At 36.9% G+C, this 24,045-nt stretch overlaps 2 pseudogenes across 1 annotated transcript; one reads left to right on the top strand and one right to left on the bottom strand.

Annotated features, from left to right (window-relative positions):
- The first annotated feature begins 13,970 nt into the window (after window positions 1-13,970).
- LOC104674742 lies at window positions 13,971-14,673 on the top strand (annotated as a pseudogene). Its single transcript, XR_749681.2, has one exon. The product of XR_749681.2 is annotated as a 60S ribosomal protein L9 pseudogene (transcript).
- Window positions 14,674-20,951: 6,278 nt separating this feature from the next.
- On the bottom strand, window positions 20,952-23,841 carry LOC104674743 (annotated as a pseudogene).
- Window positions 23,842-24,045: the final 204 nt, after the last annotated feature.

The raw sequence follows: 24,045 nt of genomic DNA, 5'->3' as shown, positions 1-24,045 counted from the left end.
GTGCCCCTGAGGATATGTATTTCATAGAACTTGAACCAGATGATGATAAAAATACAATATGGACATGTACTATGCAAGCTGATTATACACCTTATCTTCTTTAGTCCTCAAAACCACTCTATAGGACTTGCGCTATCACACTTTATTTTATTGGTGAGGAAACAGGTTTATAGAGAATGAACAACTGCCCTGGTCATAGAGTTATAGGTGAGAAAGCTGGAGTTTGGCTCTAGGCTGGTCTGTCTTAAGGGTCCCTACTCTGTGACTATGCCATAGCGTTGCTCCTGCACCAGGAAGGTGGTTGCAAACAAAGGTAAGAAAGTCTGAGGTGGCTGAGAGTAAGAACTGAATTCAGTTTCCACCATCCCCCACCCAGCTGCCTCTGTTGTGCTAACTGATATGTCAACCATTTTTTAAACTAACAGGAGCTGAAAGAAATTTATTTCAGTTTCCTAAAAAGCCACTGAGTTAACTTAAATTTTGAGTTTCAGGTGATTTTACTCATCCATACATGTTTGTTTACTTAGAGCTTTCCAGGTGTATGTTTGTAGTATGATAAGCATCTAGGTTATCTGAACACATCCCTTGGTTTTATCTTCTAACCAGAACGAGATCATTATATAATTATTAACTTGGGTCTTCCAAATGAAAACAAGGACAGTAAGAAGTTTCAATTATAATAAAGTATATGATGTTTCATGGATTGTAAAGAAGAGAAGCAAATGAAATAGGAGTTAAAGAGGAAGGAGGTGTTATTTTGACCTTACTATGTCAGAGAATGCTTTATGTAAAAATAAGTTGGTATTTTTCCTGCATGTTGAATAATAGTTATGCCTTAGGAATTTGGTGTTGATAAGGGGATGGGCCTCTAGATAGAAGGACCTTTCATTTACCATCAAATCAGAACCTATTGGAGAGTAAATGGGGCAGATTTAATAATTACAACAAAGCGATGAAAACACTGGGACTGTTCTGGGTAAACTGGCAGGTGGTCAGTCAAACTACAGAGGAAGGGGTACAATAGCTAGCTCTATTGGCTACAGCAAGGGAAGAGAATAGTAAAAAATAAAATGAGAAAAGTGCATTGGAATCATATTGTGAGGACCTTGAATGTCAGGCAGTATTTTATGGACAAAGTCTAGTCATTGAAAATTTGTGAATAGGTGGATGCATGATATAAACTAAACTGTCTTCCAGAGAGATGAATTTGACAGTAGAGAGTAAGATGAATGGAAGGGGGCAGATACTGGAAATATTTACTTGATATGGCCATGATTTCTCTTCCATCTACAAGACTTTCTTAGAGAATTTGCCTCATCCACAGTAAATAAGGATAGCACCATGTATCTTTATTTTTCCCGATCACATCTGATAGAACTAGGGGTGGACATAGGGCTTTTATTGGTCCAGTGAGATATTTTCCTCTCAGAAATGTGGAATTGGTACTAGAAACTGGGTTGTTAAACTGTGGAAATTCATCTTTTTGGAATTCTCGAAGTGGACCATGAGCAAAAGGATGAGTCTAGCAGGAAAGCAGTTGTGTGTGGAGAGAGACTAATGCTGCAAATGTGCAAAGTGAAGCAGGTATGTGAGAACAAGTGTGTATGTGTGTGTGTGTGTGTGTGAGAGAGAGAGAGAGAGAGAGAAAGAGAGAGAAAGAAGGGAGGGTGGAAAGGTTAGCATAGGAGGGGAGGGGAGGAATGATAGATGTTGCCTAATGGCTTTGAGGTCCTGGGATAGCTCTTGTACATCATGCTCTATAACATTCCTGTGTTGTCATTGTTAACTATTTTTGTTTTAATATAATTTGATTGAGTTTATTTTTCATGAAAACAAATGAGCTCTAAGATAAAGTAGAAATAGTTCCCCAGTAAGTCCCACATATTGATTCTAGATCTGCATTTTTGAACACAAAACAAATCTCCTCCTTCCTATCATAGCCCTTCAAACATTTTAAGACAGCAATAATGCCTATTGCTGTTTCCTACAGTTTCCTCTTCTTCAGGCTAAATATTTCTTTCTTTAGCAACATCTGTTTCATCATCTGTTTCTTTTTAAAGATGACACTCAAAATTGAGCACATTATTTCAGAAATCTTCTAACCAGTACAAAAATAGTCAAGCTATGGCCTCACAACCCTCTTTTCACTTTGCATCCCTTGACTTCAGAGGTAAAAAAATTAAAGCACTTCCTGTCCCTGACTCTCTTCCTGCTATAGGAGTGGGGGTGCAGAGGAATTGTAGCATGTTTAATTAACATGTAGGAAGAAGTCCCAATAATACTTCTTCCTGAATAAAAGGGCAAACATTTACTCGGAGAAGGATCCTTTATTTTTACCTTGTCTGGGGTGAGGACATAATGCTTAAAAGTTGATATGATTTGGCTGTGTCCCCACCCAAATTTCATCTTGAATTGTAGCTCCCATAATCCCTACATGCTGTGGGAGGAACCCAGTGGGAGGTAATTGAATAATGGGCATAGGGTTTTTTAATGCTGTTCTCATGATTGTGAATAAGTCTCATGTTATCTGATGGTTTTATAAATGGGAGTTCCCCTGCACACGCTGTCTTTCTTGCCTGCCACCATGTAAGATATGCCTTTGCTCCTCCCTCATCTTCCACCATGATTGTGAGGCCTCCCCAGCCAGGTTGGACTGTGAGTTCATTAAACCTCTTTGTCTTTATGAATTACCCAGCCTTAGGTATGTCTTTACTAGCAGCATAAGAATGGATTAATACAAAAGTGTAGCTCCACTCATGCAATTATGAGGATGTGTGTGCTGATGCCAGAAAATAGAGGGAGCCTAGGCCCTGAATTCTGTCACTGAGCTGGCATAGCCTCTATGGACTGCCATCACCACACTACTTGTTGCAGGAAATAATAAGCACCTTTTTGTTTAAAGCAATGTAGTACATTTTTCTGTAACTTGCATACAAATCATAATTGATAAACTTCCTGAGGCCTGGATATGATACTTTTTATAAATATGATTTAAGATGATATGGGCCTTTAAATCATCTGTATCATATAAACACTGTGATTCATTCAGTCCCAGTGAAATTTTTCCTAATTTTCAAATTTGTCCTCTGTGATAAGTATTTATAATTTCAAAATATAAAACACACAAATAATGTTACTCAATTTCCTAAAGACCTGTCTGTTCTGTATACCTGTTTTTCTTTCCTATGCTATTAAAAAAGAAGAAAAATCAACATCTAATTAGTTGATATAGAAAAACATGGCAGAAAATTTGCAAAGCTCTAAGGCTAGATTGTGAGTAGGACAAACAGAAGAATAAACCAGTATTTAAACAGTTTTCTTCTCGTAAGGAAAATAAAGCATATTCCCAAGTAAGTAAGGATAAAGCAGGTTGAGTGAAACCATGCACTGAAATAATAATTAGTACAATTTTAAGGTCTATAAATGTTTTCTACTCTTATCCTACAATGGCATAGAGTGACTGTAGTCAAGTAGAAATGAAGGTGTGTGTGTATGTGTTCTGTTTAAAGAGTATCCAAGATGAAGTCCTACCCAACTCTGGTTCCGTGTAGTGTATATATGGCATTAGTAGGTGTGGAAATTCCCCTTCCCAGAAAGGAGAACCAAGGAGACCTACAAGTAAAAGGCCAAATGGGAATGTTTGGGTCAGGAGTCACTGTGGACCCTGTGGGCATCAGCAGCTGGTGTAGGCAAGTGTATTAAGTCTCAGGGAGCACCAGTAGATGCAGAGGGAAAAGAAACCTTCACCCAAAGATCGAGTGCAGCAACACAACTCAGAGAGACCAGTGAGGAGCTGAGGACTGAAAATGTGTCAGGGACCTCTCACTCCTGCCACCATAATGATTTCTAGAAATCTCATTGCTTAGAAACTACTTGGGAAGAAAGGAAAAGGTGAAGGGATGGGAGATAACCAAGAAATCATGTACACTTTAATAGACCAAGTTAATCTGCAGAAGGTTAAGCTTGAAACAGAAGTAGACTATGTTACTTACAATGGCTCTTTTTTACCATTACTGTTCAAAGAAATAGGGGCTTAAAATTAGATTTCATTTCCTAATGTAATTACATTTTAAATTATATCTGATTTATAATGTGTAAATTTTAAAGCCACTTTAAGTACAGATGCTTGATTTAAGAAAGAGACATGTACAAAGTCAGATGAGAGTTTGAGAGGGGAGAGCTCACTTGTAGTTGGGAGCTTAAAAGGTGACATTTGAGCAAAGCCATAAAGGATGTGTATGATTTTTAATGGGAGAGAAAGGAAGAGTGAAGAAGGATATTTTAGAGGCATGACACTGGAGTAGAGGAACAGGGCCAGCAAGGGAAAAGCAAGAAGCTTGTTGGTTGGAGGATATACATGTTGACAAAAGCATAAAGTTTCAAAATTGGAAAGGACTTTAGAAATGTAAATTTTTAACATCTGGTCTTCTCATTTTACAAATGAGAGCTCCATAATGTCATGCTCGCATTGGTGGTGAGGCTTAGTCTTGGCTCCCATCAGCAAGCACAGGTGAGTTCTTGATTTTCTACAACACCCTGCCAGAATTTCAGAGAGGAGTAATGAAGGCTGTTATTTCACTGGCTCTGCTAAGTCACTGAATGTTTATGAGAGGATTTTAAGAAAATCAATCTGGTTGTAGAGTAAAAGGAAAGACTCAGGAAAGAAACAGATGGATGGAAGTCCAAGAGGAGTGCAGTTGTTCAGGGAAGAGGTAACAGAGCTAGGGTGGAGCAGTTGAAATAATTATGATTTTTGGATTATAACTATCATTTCTCACTAGGTTATTTCTTGAGGTTCTCTGGTTTTCTAGTGCCTAGAATAGTGTTCAGGAATCTTGAATGGACTATTTAATAAATGAGTGAGTAAACCATGAAGTTAGTGGCCCTAGAAATGCAGAAGGAAGTGTAAATGAAAAAAAAAAAAACAAAGAAAACAACAAAAAAAACTTCTGTGTTTCTTTATAGAACTTTTGTGGCTTCTTCAAAGGATAAATGTTGAGATTGAAGGAGAAAGTTAAGTTAGTTTGGACTTACTGGGTTTGATGTAGAGCAGTGTATTCTATGTGGATTTCTCAATCAGGCCATTGGAATGTGGATCTGGAGCTATGAGAAAGGTTAGGACTACAGATTTATAGATATTGGGGAAAAAAAAATCAGAATATGATGCCAGGAATTTTAAAGCTCTACACAGGGAACTTCACATAACTAGCAAAATGAAGCTGGTCCTTCTCTCAGCAAAGTGGATTGTGCCCTCCATTGAATATTTAGAACTTTCCTGTCTTACATGCTAATCTCTCGTTCCGTTTTCTTGTTTTGTTTTGTTTTTGGGTTTTTGTTGTAGTATTTTTCAGCACACATGTGAAAGTTCAATAATCTTAACTCAGTGGTCATAGTCAGCTAAATTCTGAAACTGAATAATGCATGGGTGTGGTGCTGTTTACTGGGACAAGTGGTTTATTTTATTGCCTAAATTTTGAATCCTTTAATATGTTTCTTAAGAAGTCATCTGATCTGGAAAATTATTGCAAAAATAAAACTGAAGAACAAGAACTAAACCTATGTCGGTCAGTTGAAGTGAATTATTGTGTATCCATTTTTCTAGAATACATTTACTAATAGGAAATCAGTGTCTACCAATCTATACTAAATAAGTGTTGAACAAATATTTAAGTTACTAGTTTGAAAATGTGCTAGCATTGCAGCCTGCATGCCTAAGTCCTGCTCTTGATAGGGAGAAAAGAAAGAAAGAAGTGAATGAAATGAATAGTAGCCCACAAAGAAAGTTCAAGGAAAGGACTGTTTTTATATGTTTTTTAAAGATGGGAGACCTCACATCAGCAAACAGCATTACAGCTATTGTCACATCCCAGACGTTTATTGTGTGGAATTAATGGCAGCAGTGAATGGAAATGTTTTAGGCTGTCTTTAACGTCACAAGCCCCAGACTATGGATAAGCCGGGAGGCTTCACAGATCATCCTTTGAGAACCACCAGTCTGATGGCATCAACATTGACCTTGATGTCAAGGGACTCGCATTCTTGTTATGGTTCTGTCTGTGGCTAACCATATGTCCTGGGGAAAGTCATTTAGCGTCTGCTTTGGTTTCCTGTCTGAATACCTGACCCTTCCTGCTTTATGGGGATGTTGCAAAATGAGTAGAGAGAGGGTATGAGAGAATGCTTTGTATTCTTATAATAAAGGTGCTCTGTGATTCTAAAGGATTATTATTAATTCATCCAGAATAAAGAGTTTAAACTAAGCTGAACAATAAATAGACCTGATGAAAGTGCTCACAGTTTTCTGCTTTGCATAACACAAATCTCTGCCTTGGCTGCTGTTAGCACCAAATGATTCCAGCTACTTGTTCCAAAAGTTTAATCAGTGATTTTATGTGATGGCACATTTGGTAATGTTTAAAAGAACGTGCATAAAGATGAAACAAATGTTATCTGGGACAAGTTGATCCAAGGATAGGAGTTTTATAATTAAGAACAGTATTTTACACACCACCACCACCACAAGCACCCAAACAACTGATTAAACAATGGAACAGTAACCAAGTGCAACCTGATGTTGGATTGTTGCGCTTAAAGATTAGCCCCATAAACAGCCAGCAGCAACATGTTAGCCTACAAAGGACTGAAGAATCTTGGGGCAAATCTTTAATTTGTGGCTAATGACTTAATCCATCTCACGTAATTTCAAAGTCAGGAAATCTGAGGAAATAAATATATGAGAGATTGAAGACCCAAAAATAAAAGCCATGCAACTTAAACCCTCAGCAGTTAAATTTATATTTAACAGTGATTAAGTACTGGGATCATATAAAGAGCTGTAATTTCATCAGGAGGCATGAAAATGGCTATGTTCTTTTTTTTTTTTAAACTGAACTAAGCAGATTTAATGTTTTCCTAAGAAAGGAAGCGAAATTCAACTGTTAGCAAGTCACAAACGATTCTAGTTGGCTTATGGTGGACTAAATAGAAACTTATTTTTAAGGGAGTGAATAAAAACATTTTTATTGGGTACTTTCTACAATATCCTTGAATCTAAAAGTTTGTGATTTATAGGTTAACTATCCAAATTATATAAATATGAAAATTTTCTCCCTAAACTAGTTCATTAAATAGTTAAAATGAAATTAACAATCTGACTCCTGCCTTCAGGTTGGCTTCATCTCCAGCTGTTCCTAAGAAGCCCAGCCATCAAGCCAACTGTGACAAGGTTTCCGAAGCTGCCATGATTTTGTAGGAGGTTGCCCCTGCCTGGAATGTCCTTCTCTTCCTCTATCTGGCTAACTCCTGCTCAGGCTTAGAAAATCAAATCATCATTGTTTCCTCTATAAAGACCTCCGCAAGCCCACCCTCCCCATCTCTGCTGCATCACAAATGAGGTCTGTCCTCTTCGTTTCTGTTCCCAGAACTTTATACACTTGTCTTTATTTTTCCCTGTATTGACTTTTCTAAACTTGCCTGGCCTCCCACCGCTATAAAGCCATAAACTGTATTTTCAGTTTTTGATCACCCTTCTTCTCTTTGTCACTATCACACACAATTTCCTTCTGCAGTTTTCATCTCACTTTCTTCTAGATCTAACCAGTATTGCAGACTTTGGGCTTGCTGCTCCATCTTAATGTTCAATTTAGCCTTTGAATCGCTTGATGCATTTAATTCAATTTCACTCTGAAGGGGATCTTTCTGCTTCAATCCACCTTCATTGTGATTTCCTAGTCTAGCCTGAACTCTGACCTCTAGCACCTAAATCTGCCTTGGATCTACTCGAATCCCAGTAGGATAGGGATGGAGGTAGAAAAGGCAGCTAAGGCATAGCTATACTAGTTAGTTACCTGTCTGTCTTCTCCAATTGACTACAAGTTCTTTGAAGGCAAGACTTTTCTTATTTTAATCTTGGCATCTAGAGGACCTGGCACAGTTCCTAGTACATCATAAATGTTTGATAAATGTTTATAGAATAAATAAAATTTATGTATTTTTAAAATTACTAAATGGCAAATAAAATTTATTTGCCACTTATTAATTTTAAAATAAATTTATTTACCATTTATTAATTTTAAAATAAATATATAAATATTTATTTTGTGGAATAAATAAGCTTATTTATTTTGTTAAATAAATGAATAAGCTTTATTTATTTGCCATTTATTAAATGACAAACTTGGAGAATGGTATTACTTTGATATTTTAATCACTCCATTAGGGAATTTATTCTTCAACCAGGACAAAGTACGTTTATTTACAAGGAAGCCAGATGAAAGTGCATAGATATATTGGTCCAAATGAAGACCTCCTCTTTCTTCTTTCTGTTCTTTGCCAATGCAGGGGCATTTGATAGCTCTGAGAAACCTACTTCGAAAGTCTACTAGTTATCTAGCAGATTGATTTTCCTGTTTTCTAGTTCCTTATTTGTAACCTATCACCATCTAGAATGGGGAACTCCAATCTGAAGACTGGCCTCTGGTTTACTTGCTGAGGAGACTAGAATCTGTCCCACAAAGTCAAATCCTTTGCTGGCTTACTATTCCCTGTGAACTAGATAGCAGTGTCCACCATGCTGATCATTTATATCCCCAGCGTTAAGCACAATGTCTATAACAGAGTAGATGCTCAATATATGTATTTGTTGAAAGAGTGAATGATAACCTCCAGGGCTCTTGTTTGCCAGACATCTCCTGCTCTGGGTCCTCTGTCATCAGCCATACCCAGTCACTGGGAAACCACTATCCCACTTGGCAAATATTGCATCCTGCACATGCACACAGACCATCTCTGAACTTTGTGTGCTGCATCTGGTGCATCTGGTTGTGCTTTCTGAGCCAATTTCTACAGTCAGTGCTGTCAGTACTGGTTCCCTCTAATGTTCTGGGTTCAAATCACAGGTTACCTATCTCTTCGTTCCCCAAGCCCAAAGTGGTTCATTAACCTCTCTTGTCTGTGATACTCTTTTTGATACTGAACATCTCTTAGCACCCAACTGGCCCACCAGTGCTGGCTGAATGGAATTGCGTTTAAATTTGCACGGCTGAGTGCTCCCCTCCCTGTGTTCTCAGGGATGGTGCTCAGAGGGCCTCTGATGAGATGGGAGAAGAACCTGTTATGGGCTAGGTTCAGGCCTCTGCATACTGCTTGTGTGCAATCTTACAGATTCTTCATAAGCTTTGGAATAGGCCAGTTCAAAGGAAGCCATGTCCTTAAAAGGAAGTTATAAATTTTAACTGAGGTTAAGATTAAATTAATAATACAATAAAACAGATCTGCTTCCTAATTATCACTCTAGGTTGAAGCAAGTTTTTAGAAGTGAGGCAAGGTCAATGATTTCATTCAGATTGTGGATAGCCAGAATACCAGGAGACCCAGACTCTTTCCTCCCACCTCCCTTCCAAGTCATTCCCTGCTGAAATAAGCCATGATGGGAAAAGCTGTGTTGTCTGTTTTGATATAATTTTAGATCTCTTCTTCCTAAGTTCATTAAAGCTTTTTTTTTTTTTTTTTCCCCCTCCTGTAAGTGTACGTTGTTAGCCTTGGGGTTCTGGCCAAGTTCCAGTTTGAGCAATTAATTACATTTCAGTGCTCAGCCCTCCCTGAAGTTTCAGACAGGAGGGGTACGTTCTTTGTCTTCCTCAGCAAGTCACTCCTGATGGTGAAGCAGCTGTTGCTGCCTCCCCAGAGGAGAGAAGGTTGAGAATTGGTGAGAAAGCTTCCTGCCTCTTTGAGGGAGCTGCTTGCAGAGTGATCTGGGACAAAAGGCATCCTTGGGAATGTGAGCCTTTTTTTTTTTTTTTTTTTTAAACTACAACAGTCTCCATCCATCACTCCTCTTTTGAACCGCTGGTTTAGCACAGAACAAAATGGGAAGTGATTGTGTTGTCTTGAAGAGCTGTTTCCGAATGTGATGGCTTCCTTTGAAGCTCAGTCAAAGGGATGTTTTTATTTTGTTTTTGTCTTTCTGAAATCCCATCAGTTTCCCTCACCTCTTACAAGACCTCACACCACAGCCTGCCATGATGCCTGGTACCTAAGTGGCTGCCTTCACAGCTAACAAAAGACAAAGAATACACAGATGCAGATTATTCTAAAGGAGTAAGTTAAAGAAATGAAAGGGGCTTTCTTTTTAAGTTCAAATAGCAAAAGCAACTAATGTTCTTTAGAAAGCACACGTGATAACACAACATCCAAATTCACTTGGAGAAGTTCCCTGTGACATGCTCTAACAAGTCAGAAATTCAGTAAGTGTAGTTATATCCTGCAAGTGATTTTGAAAAGGTGTAGAGAATAACCTTTTCTAGATGCATACTCTACGTTTTACTTGGCCCAGACAACAGTGTTTGATGGAATGATAATTGGATGTTGATGAAAAACATCAATCATCGTTGCATTGTGACTTAAGTTATATTTGTTTAATGTTAAACTTTCAGTTGTGAAATAAACCATTCCGGCTGGGGAACAGTAGATTTTGTTTCTAAACCTTCATTCTTTCACTTATTAGGCAAGAGTGAGTCATTCCTTATAACAACTGGGCTCATTGAAAATTCCAGAATTACTCACACAGGTTTGAAGCATTTTTCATGTAAAGAAAACATCTTTTTTTTTTTTTTTTTTTTTTTGGTTGTTGACTTTATCCTTTCTAAAGCTCGTGGTTCTGGTACAGCCCTTTTGCTAATACTTTTATTGTCCAGGCATGCTTTATGTATATTTGTATTCTTCCAAAACAGGTCTTCTCTACTGTTCTGGGATCAACTACCTTTGTATTCATTTCTTAGTGGCCAATGTCAGCCTCGCAAACATACAGCTCTACATTTTAACAACTGGTTGCACTTAGCTCCCTCCCAGGCTTAGCCACAATATCTGAGAAACACTATCTTCTCACCATTTCATTCTTTCCCTTCCTGACTCATTTCCCCTGGGGAAGCACCAACAAATCCTCACTCTTGTTTTCACCAATTACAAGTCAGTTAACGTTTTATCCCATAGGTCACTCTCACATATAAACACCCTGCCTTTGTCAGTTGGTTCTGGATTCCTTACCATGCCCTTCCTCCTTTTCCATCATCCAAGGAAATCATTATCTCCATCATTCTACTCATTGCATCATCAGGGGCCTTGTCTCAGCCTGAAAGTATAAATCTGTTCTTAAATATCTCCCTCACTAGACTGTAAGCAACAAGAGTTAAGTGTTCCCATCTTCATTTGCTCACTGCATAAATTTTCTTTTTTTCCTTTTTCCAGTGCTCAGTATAGTGCCTGGAAAATGATAATATTTATTAGATAAACAAACAAACCACTAGAAAACCTTCAGGTACTTTTAACTTTCATTATGAAATATACCCTTCTTTCAAGCACCAATAATCAAGATATTTAAGTTGCATGTAGGAACACAACTTTAATTCCTCATTTATTTAATTTTTTATTTCCTATGTTGCATTAATTAGACATGTGGCAAAAATATGATTTCTTTAATTTTTTCCATTGAGATAGCCATATTTCAATTACATAGTGTGGCTGTCTTGGTTTTTGTGAACTACTTGGAATGTAACTACAGTCTCTAACATCATTTTGGTGTTGAAAGGAGACTTATTGAGTCAGGCATCATGCTAAGTACTTTTGCACATTTTAATCTATTTCGTCCTCACAATAGCTATGTAAGGTTAATATTTTTTTATAATCATTTTACAGAAAAAGAAATTGAGGATTGGAGCGGTCAAGTGGCTTGCCAAGGTCACACAGCTAGTTAATAAAGTTGTCAGGAAGATCTGCATAACTTTAAAGTCCATGCTTTCTGTGTTATATGCCCTGAATTTTAAATACATGTTTTGAGAACAAGCAAAAGAGACATTCTAATTAAGTTCATTTTGGATTAGTGAGATCAACCTTCTAATGAAGCAAACAATAAAAGCTTCACAGCTTGGTCAACAGTTGAACTAAAACTTTTGTTCACCAGATTGACCATTAATTTGCACTGACCAAATTAAATATAATGTAGTGTGGATGTATTAATAGCTACAGCCATGTTTAACCAAAAATATGACAGTCTATTACATGTTTGTCAGTTGAAACCAAAAATTTAAACTTTATGGTGTGGAAGGTCAAAGGCTGGGGCTAAGGGGGTTAGATATCTGAGAGAGTCTCTAGATCCACAGAGAATAGAGCAGAGTCCCTGTTTAATATTAATATTATCCACTTATGACCTTGAGTATTAGACAATGGGAAATGTGTCGAAAAATATGGAACTCACATGAAGGCAATTCAGCTACTCTAACTGAATTGCATCATTTCTGCAGAGTGGTATTTTTGATGGAATAGCAACCACTCAATGGCTCTCATCCCACAATATGTTAAAAGTGCTGCCTGACAGTTTTCAAAGAGAAAGTTAAGTACCATTCTGCTTCTGAATGCAGTCTAAATTTTAATACCTTAAAAAGCAAAAAGCAAAAACACGTGTGGTAAGCAAGAATACTTTTTTGGGAGGTGGGACTGCATGACACATGATGTTTAATAATTAAGTTGATTGGATTTTGCAACTTCCCATAAGTTATTTTGGCTCTGTGCACTCATCATTATAGACAGAATATATTTGTTTAGAGAAAACAGCTCACAGATTCATTTCTTTATTTAGGTATGTACCGAGAAACATTTTGAATGGTCAAACTTAGACTTTATTTACATAGTTATGTGATTTTCTTTCATCTTGGGATTTCAAAGAGCTTTATGATGTTGCGTTTTGAGTTGATTAAGCCTCACAGCTTCACTAACTGCTGTATTATAATATTGCAGATCAACAGAAGAGGCAGAATTTCAGTTTCTTGGGTGGATTTTCTTTGTGTTTGAAATTAGCTAATAAAGAAAGCATGATGCTACATATAAAGTTTTTTTTTTTTTTTAAAGATACAGTTTCTGCTTTGGGATAATTTTAGATTTAGAAAATGTTGCAAAAGTAGTACATAGTTTTAATACATTTTACCCAGTTTCTCCTAATGTTAACACCTTATAGAATTGTTCATAATCCCTCATTTATTTAAGTTTTTGGGTGCATTACTACTAAATGGGTACATTACTACTAAATATGCTACTGACTTTATTTGGATTTCACCAGTTTTTCCATTAATGTCTTTTTTGTGTTCTGGGATCCAACCCAGGATTTCACATTGCATTTAATCCTCACATCTTCTCAGTCACCTTGGGTCTGTGACAGTGTCTGAGACTTTCTTTGTTTTCATGATCTTGGTGGTTTTGAAGAGTACTGGTCAGATATTTAGAAGAATGCCCCCCAATTTGGGTTTGTCTCATGTTTTTCTCATGGTCAGATTGGGGTTATGTAGTTTTATGAAGTACCATGACCTACCCCACTGGCGACGTTAACCTTGATTGCTTGTTTCATGTAGTGTTTTTCAGGTCTTTTCACCGTAAAGTTTTTCTCCTTTCCCCACTGTATGCTTTGTAAGAGGGTCACTAAGTCCTAAATGCAGCCCAGACTCAAGATAGGAGAGACGATTAAACCGGAATAGGGAGTATCTACATATATTAATCGGCATCCTTTTGTAAGAGACATTTGTCTCTTCCTTTTTTATTTATTTTACCAATTTATATCAGGATAGACCCATTCATATTCATTTTATATTTTGGGTTATAATCTAAAACCACATTTTTATTTTATTGCTCAAATTGTTGTATATTTGACGATTGGGAGCTCTTTCAAAATGGCTTCTATGTGAAAGCTTATTTTTGAAGTATTTTTTCTTTTAAAAAGTCTACTCCAGTTTATTGTTATGCAAGCATATACTCCACCAATATTTGGGGGAGGGGCAGGGTTTACAATGCCAAAAGTACTGTGTCAAGAAAATGTCAACCTGTATTTACTGAACTTGTATTGCTCGCCAGGTGTTTATAGACATTATCTCAATTAATCTTTAAAGCAGTCCTAGGAGGTATGATACATTCCTTTAAGACATGAGATAGCTTTCTTTGCTGCGTCTACTGCAAGAATGAAGACCATTCTCAGCAATCAGACTGTCGACATTCCAGAAAATGTCGACATTACTCTGAAGGGACGCACAGTTATCGTGAAGGGCCCCAGAGGAACCCTGCGGAGGGACTTCAATCACATCAATGTAGAACTCAGTCTTCTTGGAAAGAAAAAAAAAGAGGCTTCGGGTTGATAAATGGTGGGGTAACAGAAAGGAACTGGCTACCGTTCGGACTATTTGTAGTCATGTACAGAACATGATCAAGGGTGTTACACTGGGCTTCCGTTATAAGATGAGGTCTGTGTATGCTCACTTCCCCATCAACCTCGTTATCCAGGAGAATGGGTCTCTTGTTGAAATCTGAAATTTCTGGGGTGAAAAATACATCCGCAGGGTTCGGATGAGACCAGGTGTTGCTTGTTCAGTATCTCAAGCCCAGAAAGATGAATTAATCCTTGAAGGAAATGACATTGAACTTGTTTCAAATTCAGCAGCTTTGATTCAGCAAGCCACAACAGTTAAAAGCAAGGATATCAGGAAATTTTTGGATGGTATCTATGTCTCTGAAAAAGGAACTGTTCAGCAGGCTGATGAATAAGATCTAAGAGTTATCCAGCTACAGAAAGAAGATGCCAGATGACTCCTAAGACCTACTTGTGATATTTAAATGATGCAATAAAAGACCTGTTGATTTAAAAAAAAAAAAAAGACATGAGATAATTGAGGTTTGGAGATTCTAACTGGGCTCTCAAAATTAGTAAGTAGCAGAGAATTTTAAAGGTATTTTGTCCTTTGTTGATAATAAACAACATTTCTAATGGAAGGTGGTATATTTTAAAAGATTTAAGAATATGATAATTAAGAGGAAGTATAGTAGGAAAGCATATCTTGGCATCAAACAAACGTAGGTCCTCTCAGTTGTTAGAAATTTCCAATTTCCCCCATCTCCGCCATGATTCCTGGTATACTTTTCCAGCATCCAGTTATATTAACCACAAAAAATAGGTTACACATGTCTATTTGGTTTACAGTTGTGTAAGTTCATTTTTGTCTTATGCCCCTATTTTTGTTTTCTACCTGTATTTAAAAATATGTATTTTAGCTACTGCTTTTCAAATGTAGTTTACTACAGGGCATTGCAATTTGCCAGCATCTGCTTCTCTGTTCCTAAGAATGTCCTGTGCCTGCATTAGCCATAGAATGGTCATGCATAACTCACGAGTTGCTTGAGAAGAGTTAGGATAATAACCAATTTGCCATCTCCAATTAGCACAGCCACCCTTACCACACACAGTATACACATACATACACACAAACACAGGCTTGCACATGCAATTGCACATGAAGCTCTATTTTGGCAAAAGCAGATAGCAGAGTTATAGAGGGAAGGTCAAACTCTAGAAGTAAGAATTGGTGGGCAAAAAGTATTATGCATAAATAAAGATGCTTAATTAATATTTTCTTTGTTCAGGAATATGAAAAAAACATGGCTTATATTAAAGCAAGAGGGATTTCAGTTGGAGGTAAATAAATAAAGAAGAATCACTTATAAAACTGGGAAATTGGAATATAAAGCCCTCACAGTAAGAAAATAAACTAGCTGTGATGAGGTGTCATCAAGAATATCATTGCTTTTCAAAGAACGGCCAAATTTAAATAATTAACTAAGTAAATAAATAAGACCACCTATTATGTGCCAGACCATTTCTGGGACTTTGGAGATAAGATGAAGAGCAGTGTTTGCGTTAAGGAGGCATGAAAGTATTTCCTGAAATCCCAAGTGTCAACAGAAAATTGACACACACAAACACAATTTTAACCTGAATCTGAATATATGTCGCAATCAGCATGAGCCTGTAGTAATATTCAGTAATTGTGAAGACGGTAAGTCACGTGAGAAGAACACTTAAATATATTAATTTCCAAACACAAATGCTTATCAATATTATATTCCGGACATCTGTCACTGATGCAAAGGACTATGTCACCGCTGGGGTTTCTGTGTGATGTGGGCACCAAATGACAGAGAACTGACATCCAGCAACCAGCTCTCCACTTTCCAGCTGTAAGAGAAATACATATTGTCACCGTGTGGCTGGCAGTGAATGTCATCACTGATATAAAGCATGGCACTAGGAACTCGCTTATGCATTAAAAAATTATGTTAAGGTTCATAGCTCTTCTCTGATATGTTTGTGGGTTTGTGTGGGGTTCATCATTAATGTAGACATCTAGTTCCCTGAAAATGTGAAATTCGGCAGTGACTTTTGAAGACCCTTTTCATTCTCTGATTGTAAAATTTAAAATTCATTTTATTCTATTCTTATTCTATTTTTAAACTGTGTAACACAATATGATTGTGAATTAAAAGAAAATAGAAAAAGCATTTCTGGTCCATAGAGATTTGCAATAAATAGGAAGGATAGACACATGCAATAATAAAATGTGGTGATGTGGAAGAAACAATGATTTTAAGAGCAATTATACATTTGGCAGAGGTATGGAAGAGAAAGACCCTAAGAAATGCCCTTACGGAAAAAAGAAATATTTGGAATTCCATTGTGTGTAGACAAAATTTCCATGCTACCAGACAGTCAGTTTGATGTCTCATATTTACATCCTAGCTAGAACCCATAAATAGTTCAAGTATTTACTGATTATTTCAGATAGAACGTTTCTTCATAACAGAAAACTGACAGAATTATCTGATTTAGTTTAGTCCTTCTGTAATCTCCTGGATTCTTTCCAGAAGTAGAGTTAGATGGAATACTTGCAGACATGCTTATTCTTGCTACCTTGTTTCCTATTTACCTTTTCCAAACTAAAAGCATATTCAGCTAAGTTACGTTACACCGTGGAATTATTGGCAGTTAGGTCTTGGATGGTGTGTAGTTTGTTTTAACAACCAGTATTTGAGGCCAAACCATAATACCAGGCCGGCACAGACATGCTTCCCATTAGCCCATCTATTTTAAAGGGAAACACACTGTATGCTGAGCTAACTGAATTTCCACTCACTGCAGTTTGCAGCAAAACCAGCCTGGAAATGGCCTCAAGGGGACCTCGCTTCAGATTTTATTAAAGTCCATCAAGTACATATTATGCAGATACATAAAAATAGATTAACAATCATAAAAGAATGACTCATGTTTATTACCTTGAAGAATAATTACATAAGACAAAAATAATGAAGCATTGCTAAACCTTAATAAAGTTGAAGAGGACTACTTCCTCTGTCAAAGCACAGCAAAACTAGATTTTTGGGAGAATGCCACATTATATCTATTAGCTGAGCTATTATCATATACAATTTTGTTAATGATTTCAAGGTAATGAGTCAGAATTAAATCCAGAAAAATGATCATACTTACAAAGCCTTTGTCCTTTGTGGCTAAAATCCGGGTGACATATGTTAATTGTCTTGCAAAAAATGTCCAAGCATTTATGGACAATAAAGTTAAATCCTATAGAAAGAAACCAATGTGTAAACATGTTCATGTCTGTGTATGGATATTATGTGCTGAATTTTTAAAATGCATATGATTTTTAAAAATTCCCATGACCTCAGAATGTATTTAGACACAGGGTCTTTAAAAGATAATTAAGTTAAAGTTAAGTAATTAAGGTGAGGCCTAAAGGATATGATTGACCTTAATCCAGTAAGAAGAGGAAATTTAGACACAGACACGTGCTAAGGGAACGACATATGAAGTCAGAGAAAAGACGACCATCTACAAGCCCAGAAGAGAGCCTGGAACAGATCCTTCCCTCATAGCCCTCCGAGGGAACCAATCTGCTGACATCTTGATCTCAGACTTCCAGCCTCCAGAATTGTGAGATGGTAAGTTTCTGTAGTGTAAGTCACCAGTCTGTGCACCAGTCTTTTGTTATGGCAGCCAGTAGTAAACTAAATAGCGACAACTGAAAAGTAGCTGTCTATGTACCAATCACTTGCCCCCTATCTTCTGAGAGCAGGTTCAGGCCCTGCCTACTGCTAATGTTTGCATGGCCCGGGAAATGAGAATAAATGGAGGCCACTTAAGATAAATAAAATCCTAATTAAAATGTATCAAGTTATTCTTCCATTTTGCATAAGATAGATTGTTCCTTAATGAAGTAGTGCTTCTTAGTAATTTAAGTATTTAACAATTATAAATCAATCTAACAAATTATTATACACATCTTTTATCCTTTTGTGTTGTAATAGTTTTGTAATAATAATAACTTAAAAATATTTTCACTAATGGTTTTAATGATTGAAAGTAAGCAAAATATCAGGAAAACGAATTTAATTATTATTGTGCAGATATGAATGTTCCACTGATGAGTTGGCAAAATTTGGGGTAGTAAAACAAAAATATACACTATCATTAGATATTAATTTCATCAACTTTACTTTGTCTTCATTTAGTCACAACCATTAATTGTATAACTATCCTCAAGACTTTTTTCTGATTTATGTTCTACTGTAATTAATTTTAAAGTGTACACTATTTGAATATACTTTCATCATAGTATAAATTAAATAAAATATAACTACTTTCAGTGTGTATGCAATTTGGATATATTACCATCAGAAGTATAAACTAACTGGAAAATGTAAAATATTACAATTATTGGCCCGGCGCGGTGGTTCAAGCCTGTAATCCCAGCACTTTGGGAGGCCGAGACGGGCGGATCACGAGGTCAGGAGATCGAGACCGTCCTGGCTAATACGGTGAAACCCCGTCTCTACTAAAAAAAATACAAAAAACTAGCCGGGCGACAGGCGGGCACCTGTAGTCCCAGCTACTCGTGAGGCTGAGACAAGAGAATGGCGTGAACCTGGGAGGCGGAGCTTGCAGTGAGCTGAGAATCCGGCCACTGCACTCCAGCCTGGGCGGCAGAGCAAGACTCCGTCTCAAAAAAAAAAAAAAAAAATTATTTTATAAAGTTTTTTCTAAAATATGCAATATCATCTGTTAAAATGTAGACTACAACTTATAACTAGTAAAAATGAAAACTGTAAATCTCAATTATTTAAAGCTAACACTTAAAAATTAATTAACTAATTAAATATTTTTAAATGAAACTATTCCCAATTTTTGTAGTCAATGTTTACCTGGTTGCCCAAATAAAGAGTATCACACTTAATACGTATGTGATTTAGACATAGATAGATGTACATATATATACACGCTTAAGAGTAATATTAGAAGTTTAATATTGCAAATGTTCCCCAGCTGGCAGGTAAAACTGTGTGAATACCATGCTAATTTACACACATTTTGGATCATAAACCAAATCCGCAAATTAGAATACCATGAAGAGGCTGGGCGCAGTGGCTCACGCCTGTGATTCCAGTACTCTGGGAGGCCTAGGAGGGTGGATCACTGGAGGTCAGGAGTTAAACACCAGCCTGACCAACATGGTAAAACCCTGTCTCTACTAAAAATACAAAAATTAGCTGGGCGCGCTGGCAGGCGCCTGTAATCCCAGCTACTCAGGAGGCCGAGGCAGGAGAATTGCTTGAACCCAGAAGGCAGAGGCTGCAGTGAGTGGAGATTGCGCCACTGCACTGTACCCCAGCCTGGGTGACGGAGTGAAACTCCATCTCAAAAAAAAAAAAAAAAAAAAAAAAAAACCGTGAAAAATAGCAAGTAAATGGAGCCTCAGCACTACTGTTATTATGTAACAATCTATTTGAGAGGAAATAATTGACAAATACATTTGATTTCTGTTTATTTTTTTTTGAGATTCAAAAATATTTTATTGGAAATGTGATGCACTTTCATTGTAACATCAGCTTTTATTTCTATATACTGTATGAACTTTTCAAAACCGTTCTCCAAAGTTAACCATTTAAAACTCGTTCATGTACTTTAATATGCATCCTACAACAAAGACTAAGAAGCAGGCAAGAGTGACTATAAAACACGACTAATTACTGAAAAGTTAATCTATTTTTACATGAAAACGTTTTGAAACGAATTTTGTGTTTATTGAGGGATTTTTCTCATGCATATTATCCAATATTTTTTTCTGTCAGAGTATTAATTTCCCAGGATTGCTGTAACAAATTACCACAAACTGGGTACCTTAAAACCGCAGAAATATATTCTCTCACTGTTCTGGAGGCTAGAAGTTCAATATCATGTTAGCAGGGTGGCAACTACTGGAACTCTGAGGGAGAATCTTTTCCATGCTTTTTTTCCTGTCTTCTGATGGTTGCCACGATGTATCACTCCAATCTCTGCCTCCAGCTCCATGTGGCATTCTCCACTGTGTCTCTCTCTTCTCTCTCTCTCTCTTTTTTTTATTTGACAGAGTCTTGTTCTGTGTTAAACTCAAGTTGCTTAGACTGGGGTGCAGTGGGGCTATCTCAGCTCACTGCAACCTCCACCTCCCAGGTTCGAGTGACTCTTGTGCCTCAGCCTCCTGGGTAGCTGAGATTACAGGCATGCACCACCACACCTGGCTAATTTCTGTACTTTTAGTAGAGATGAATTTTCACCGTGTTGGCCAGGCTGTTCTTGAATGCCTGGACCTCAAGCAATTCGCCCAGCTTGGCCTCCCGAAGTGTTGGGATTACAGGCATGAGCCACCATGCCCGGCCTGTCTTCTCTTATAAGGAACACCAGTCATGTTGGATTAAGGGCCTGCTCTGCTCCAGTATGACCTCATATTAGCTTACTTATAACCACAATCACAGTATTTCCGAATAAAGTCACATTCTGAGGCTCAGGAAGTACATTCATTTTGGGGGGACACTGTTCAACCCAGTACATTCAGTTTCTATTTAACATAAAAAATAATTCCCATGCTATAAAAGACGAACAAATGACTTGTGATACAGGTGAATGATTGTTGAATATACAAATGTGATCTTTTATTTTCCAGTCACATGCAGGAATAAGAATTTTTTGGGAATAAGTCTCATTCACAAATATGAGTTACATGCAAAGAGAAATTCATACATTGTTCAAGTAGGATTCAGGGAATTAACTTAGGTGCATTCTCTCGTTTCTATTTCAAGTATATTGTTCTCCAGATTTTTTTTCTAATTCTCATTTCCCTGTAGGATTTTTCAGATTTAAATAAAGCCTGTAAAACAGAAGTAGTAAACAAGCCTGGGTACTAAAGTTAAATATTACAGAGGTAGATAAAATAAGTCTGAGGTAAATTCATGTATTTAATTCTTATCTATTTTGCCCATACAGTTATGCTGATATTTCATTCACTTGGATTCACCAACTTAAAATTTGTAACCATAATGGAGAATCTTTTTTCTGTAATTGAAAAAGTTTACTGAACACATTAATAGTATATAGATATGATTTCAAGGATAACTATTTAAGAGAATATTTATTTATATGTATCATTAATCAACATGCCCCCTTCCACACCCCATGTGCCATTTGACTAATTATCTCCAACTCATCATTCAGGTCACAACTCAAGCATGATGTTCTCACACCCGTTTTTTGACAACAGGTAAAATCCTTACTAGATACTCTTACAGTACCATGTATGACCTGTTTGTAGTATTTACCACTGTGTCCATTTTGTATGGATTTTTGTGATTATAACTAACATAATTTTCCTCTACTAACCTCAATAGTACATGTATTGTGGGACCATGTATGTTGTACTTACCTTTGCTTTTCTAATGACAAGTTCAGTGCTTGCTGAATAACTGAATAAATTAGAAGTACATATTAGATATAAAAAGTTGACATGTGAGTTATGAATTAATCTCATCAATTTGTTAAAGAATCTTCTACCAAGTACCCTTTTTCTGAATAAACTTTTACCCTTATTACAGTTACCATATCTTTGTAACAACAGTAAGGTAGCATTGATTTTACTATATTAAATAGATAGCTTTCTATTTCAAATAGATTTGGCTGAATTATTTTGATTAGCTCAATTAAAAATACAAGATTCTAATAAGAGACTTTATTGCTTACTAAAGGCATTGTGATCTATTATTAAATTTAATTGACATGAAATATGAGTTTTGTGAAACAATTCTCTGTAAGGATTTTACATTTTTACTTTGCAATATAGGAACAAAATGGCCATATCATACTGAAAAATCCTTTTAAAATAATAGACTATAATTTGAAAAATGAAATTTTATCAGCATAACACATATTTAAATGAATATTTTAAAATATGAAATTTGTAAAAAGCCTACATTGGAGAAAACTATAGTAATTATTCACAAGTAGGGACACTGAAATCCGTTCCAGAATCATCATTACTTGAGCCAGAGAAAGACTGTTGCAAATTAAAACATCTAAGTTCAAAATACAGGACATGCAGATATGATTATAATATCTTTCTCTTTGACAGCTTGAGTTTACATATTTAGATAAACACAACATAGTATTATTAAAAAAATTTCCTGGCCAGAAGAAGGATTGCATTTCAAGAGTCCAATATGATGCAAAGATTAACACATTTTTCTGGTCTTGAGATGCTGCTGCTCCTTGAGTGGAACTTTCTCTGTCATGATAACATTTTCTACAGTTTCTTTTTGAGGGAAAAAATGCTAAATGTTATCAATTTTTAGACTGTCCTACACTTAAACCTCTATCAAGACATTCAGGAACATACTACGAGTAAACATTAGAGAAATTGTGGGAAAAATTTGAAGAATAAGATGATGGTAACTTATAATTTGATAGTGGCTCTAAGCTTGGCTGAGCGCCCTCTGGGGTTATCTTGTACATTCTGATCTTATGGACTAAGTACCTTCTTGTATATCAATTCCCACATTAAAGGAGCTCTTCTCATAGAGTCTTCTTCCATGTTTTCGTGATCTGAACCTAAAAGCAATGTTTTCATCACTTGCTGTCTAACATTTAGGTTAAACCTTTCTGTCATGCTATTCCAAGCAAGTTCTTTTGATGATGCTATCCTGTAGTGAATGGAAAGAGACGGTAACAAGGTGACCACCAGGTCTCAGAAACTTCTGAGCTGTCTTCAGTCCTGTGTAGAGTTCATTGAGCTCATTGTTCACAAATATGCGAAGAGCTTGGAAAGTCTTGGTGGCAATATGGGTAGATCGCTGTAGCAAGTCTTTTCGTGCATTAATAGCAGAGAGAGGAAATGCACCTGCGACGATGCTGGCAAGCTGCTGAGGCAGATGCTGCGTGCCTGAACAATTGCTGAAGCAATTTTCTTGGCATGCTTTTCCTCCTTGTATGTTCTCAGGATACATGCAAGCGCCTGTTGATCTAAAGCATTGAAAACATCAGCAGCAGTGGGCGTGTCAGGGTACCTGCTATCATCCATCCTCATGTCCAAGGGGCCGCCTTTCCAAAGGGAAAAATCTCTTTCAGGAGTATTGAGTTGCATGGAAGAACACCCAAGATCCATAAGAACTCCATCAAAAGTCCCCGGCTGCACTCCAGCTTTCATTAACAAGGCTTCTGCCTGGCTGAACTGGCCCAGCATAGCTCAGATTTGTTTAGGATACAACTCTGAAAGATGTTCAGTGAATGCAGAAGCTGTCGGGTCTCTGTCCAAGGCCCACAGAACAATATCTGACTCCTGTAGAATGGCTTTTGTGCGCCCTCCCTAACCAAATGTATCTAGAAAAATCTGTCCTTTTTCTGGTGACAACCAATGAACAACTTCATCCACCATTACTGGAATATGTAATTTAGCCGTAGTTTCAAAATCTCTATCTTGAGATCTGTGTAACTCCTGGGCTTGAGTTTGATCTTTTTGCTTCTAGGCTTCATATTCTTTACATTTTTCTGCTATAGTATGTATTCTTTTTTGTCTAGACACCTAACTGAGGTATGCTAGATTCCAACCAACATGAAAGACATTCTTTATACATTCTACAAAAATATGGATACCGAAGCATTCCGTGGGTCAACGAATCTGAGGCATGAAGACTTCTCAGCAGGCCTCTAACTTGGGCCCCTGACTACTGCTACAGTGCCAGAGAGCCTGACTTTACTGCACGTCTAGGTCCTATCCCTGAGGGAAACTCTTCTCTTTCTTAATTGTTTTTGCCACTTGCAGTCTTTTTGCATTCAGAACCACTCTCTAATAACCCATATAATCA

The sequence above is a fragment of the Rhinopithecus roxellana genome, chromosome 10 (genome assembly GCF_007565055.1).
Source record: "Rhinopithecus roxellana isolate Shanxi Qingling chromosome 10, ASM756505v1, whole genome shotgun sequence".
NCBI classification, from domain to species: domain Eukaryota; kingdom Metazoa; phylum Chordata; class Mammalia; order Primates; family Cercopithecidae; genus Rhinopithecus; species Rhinopithecus roxellana.
The sequence above is the reverse complement of the archived record's forward strand: the minus strand, read 5'-3'. Positions and strand labels throughout refer to the sequence as shown.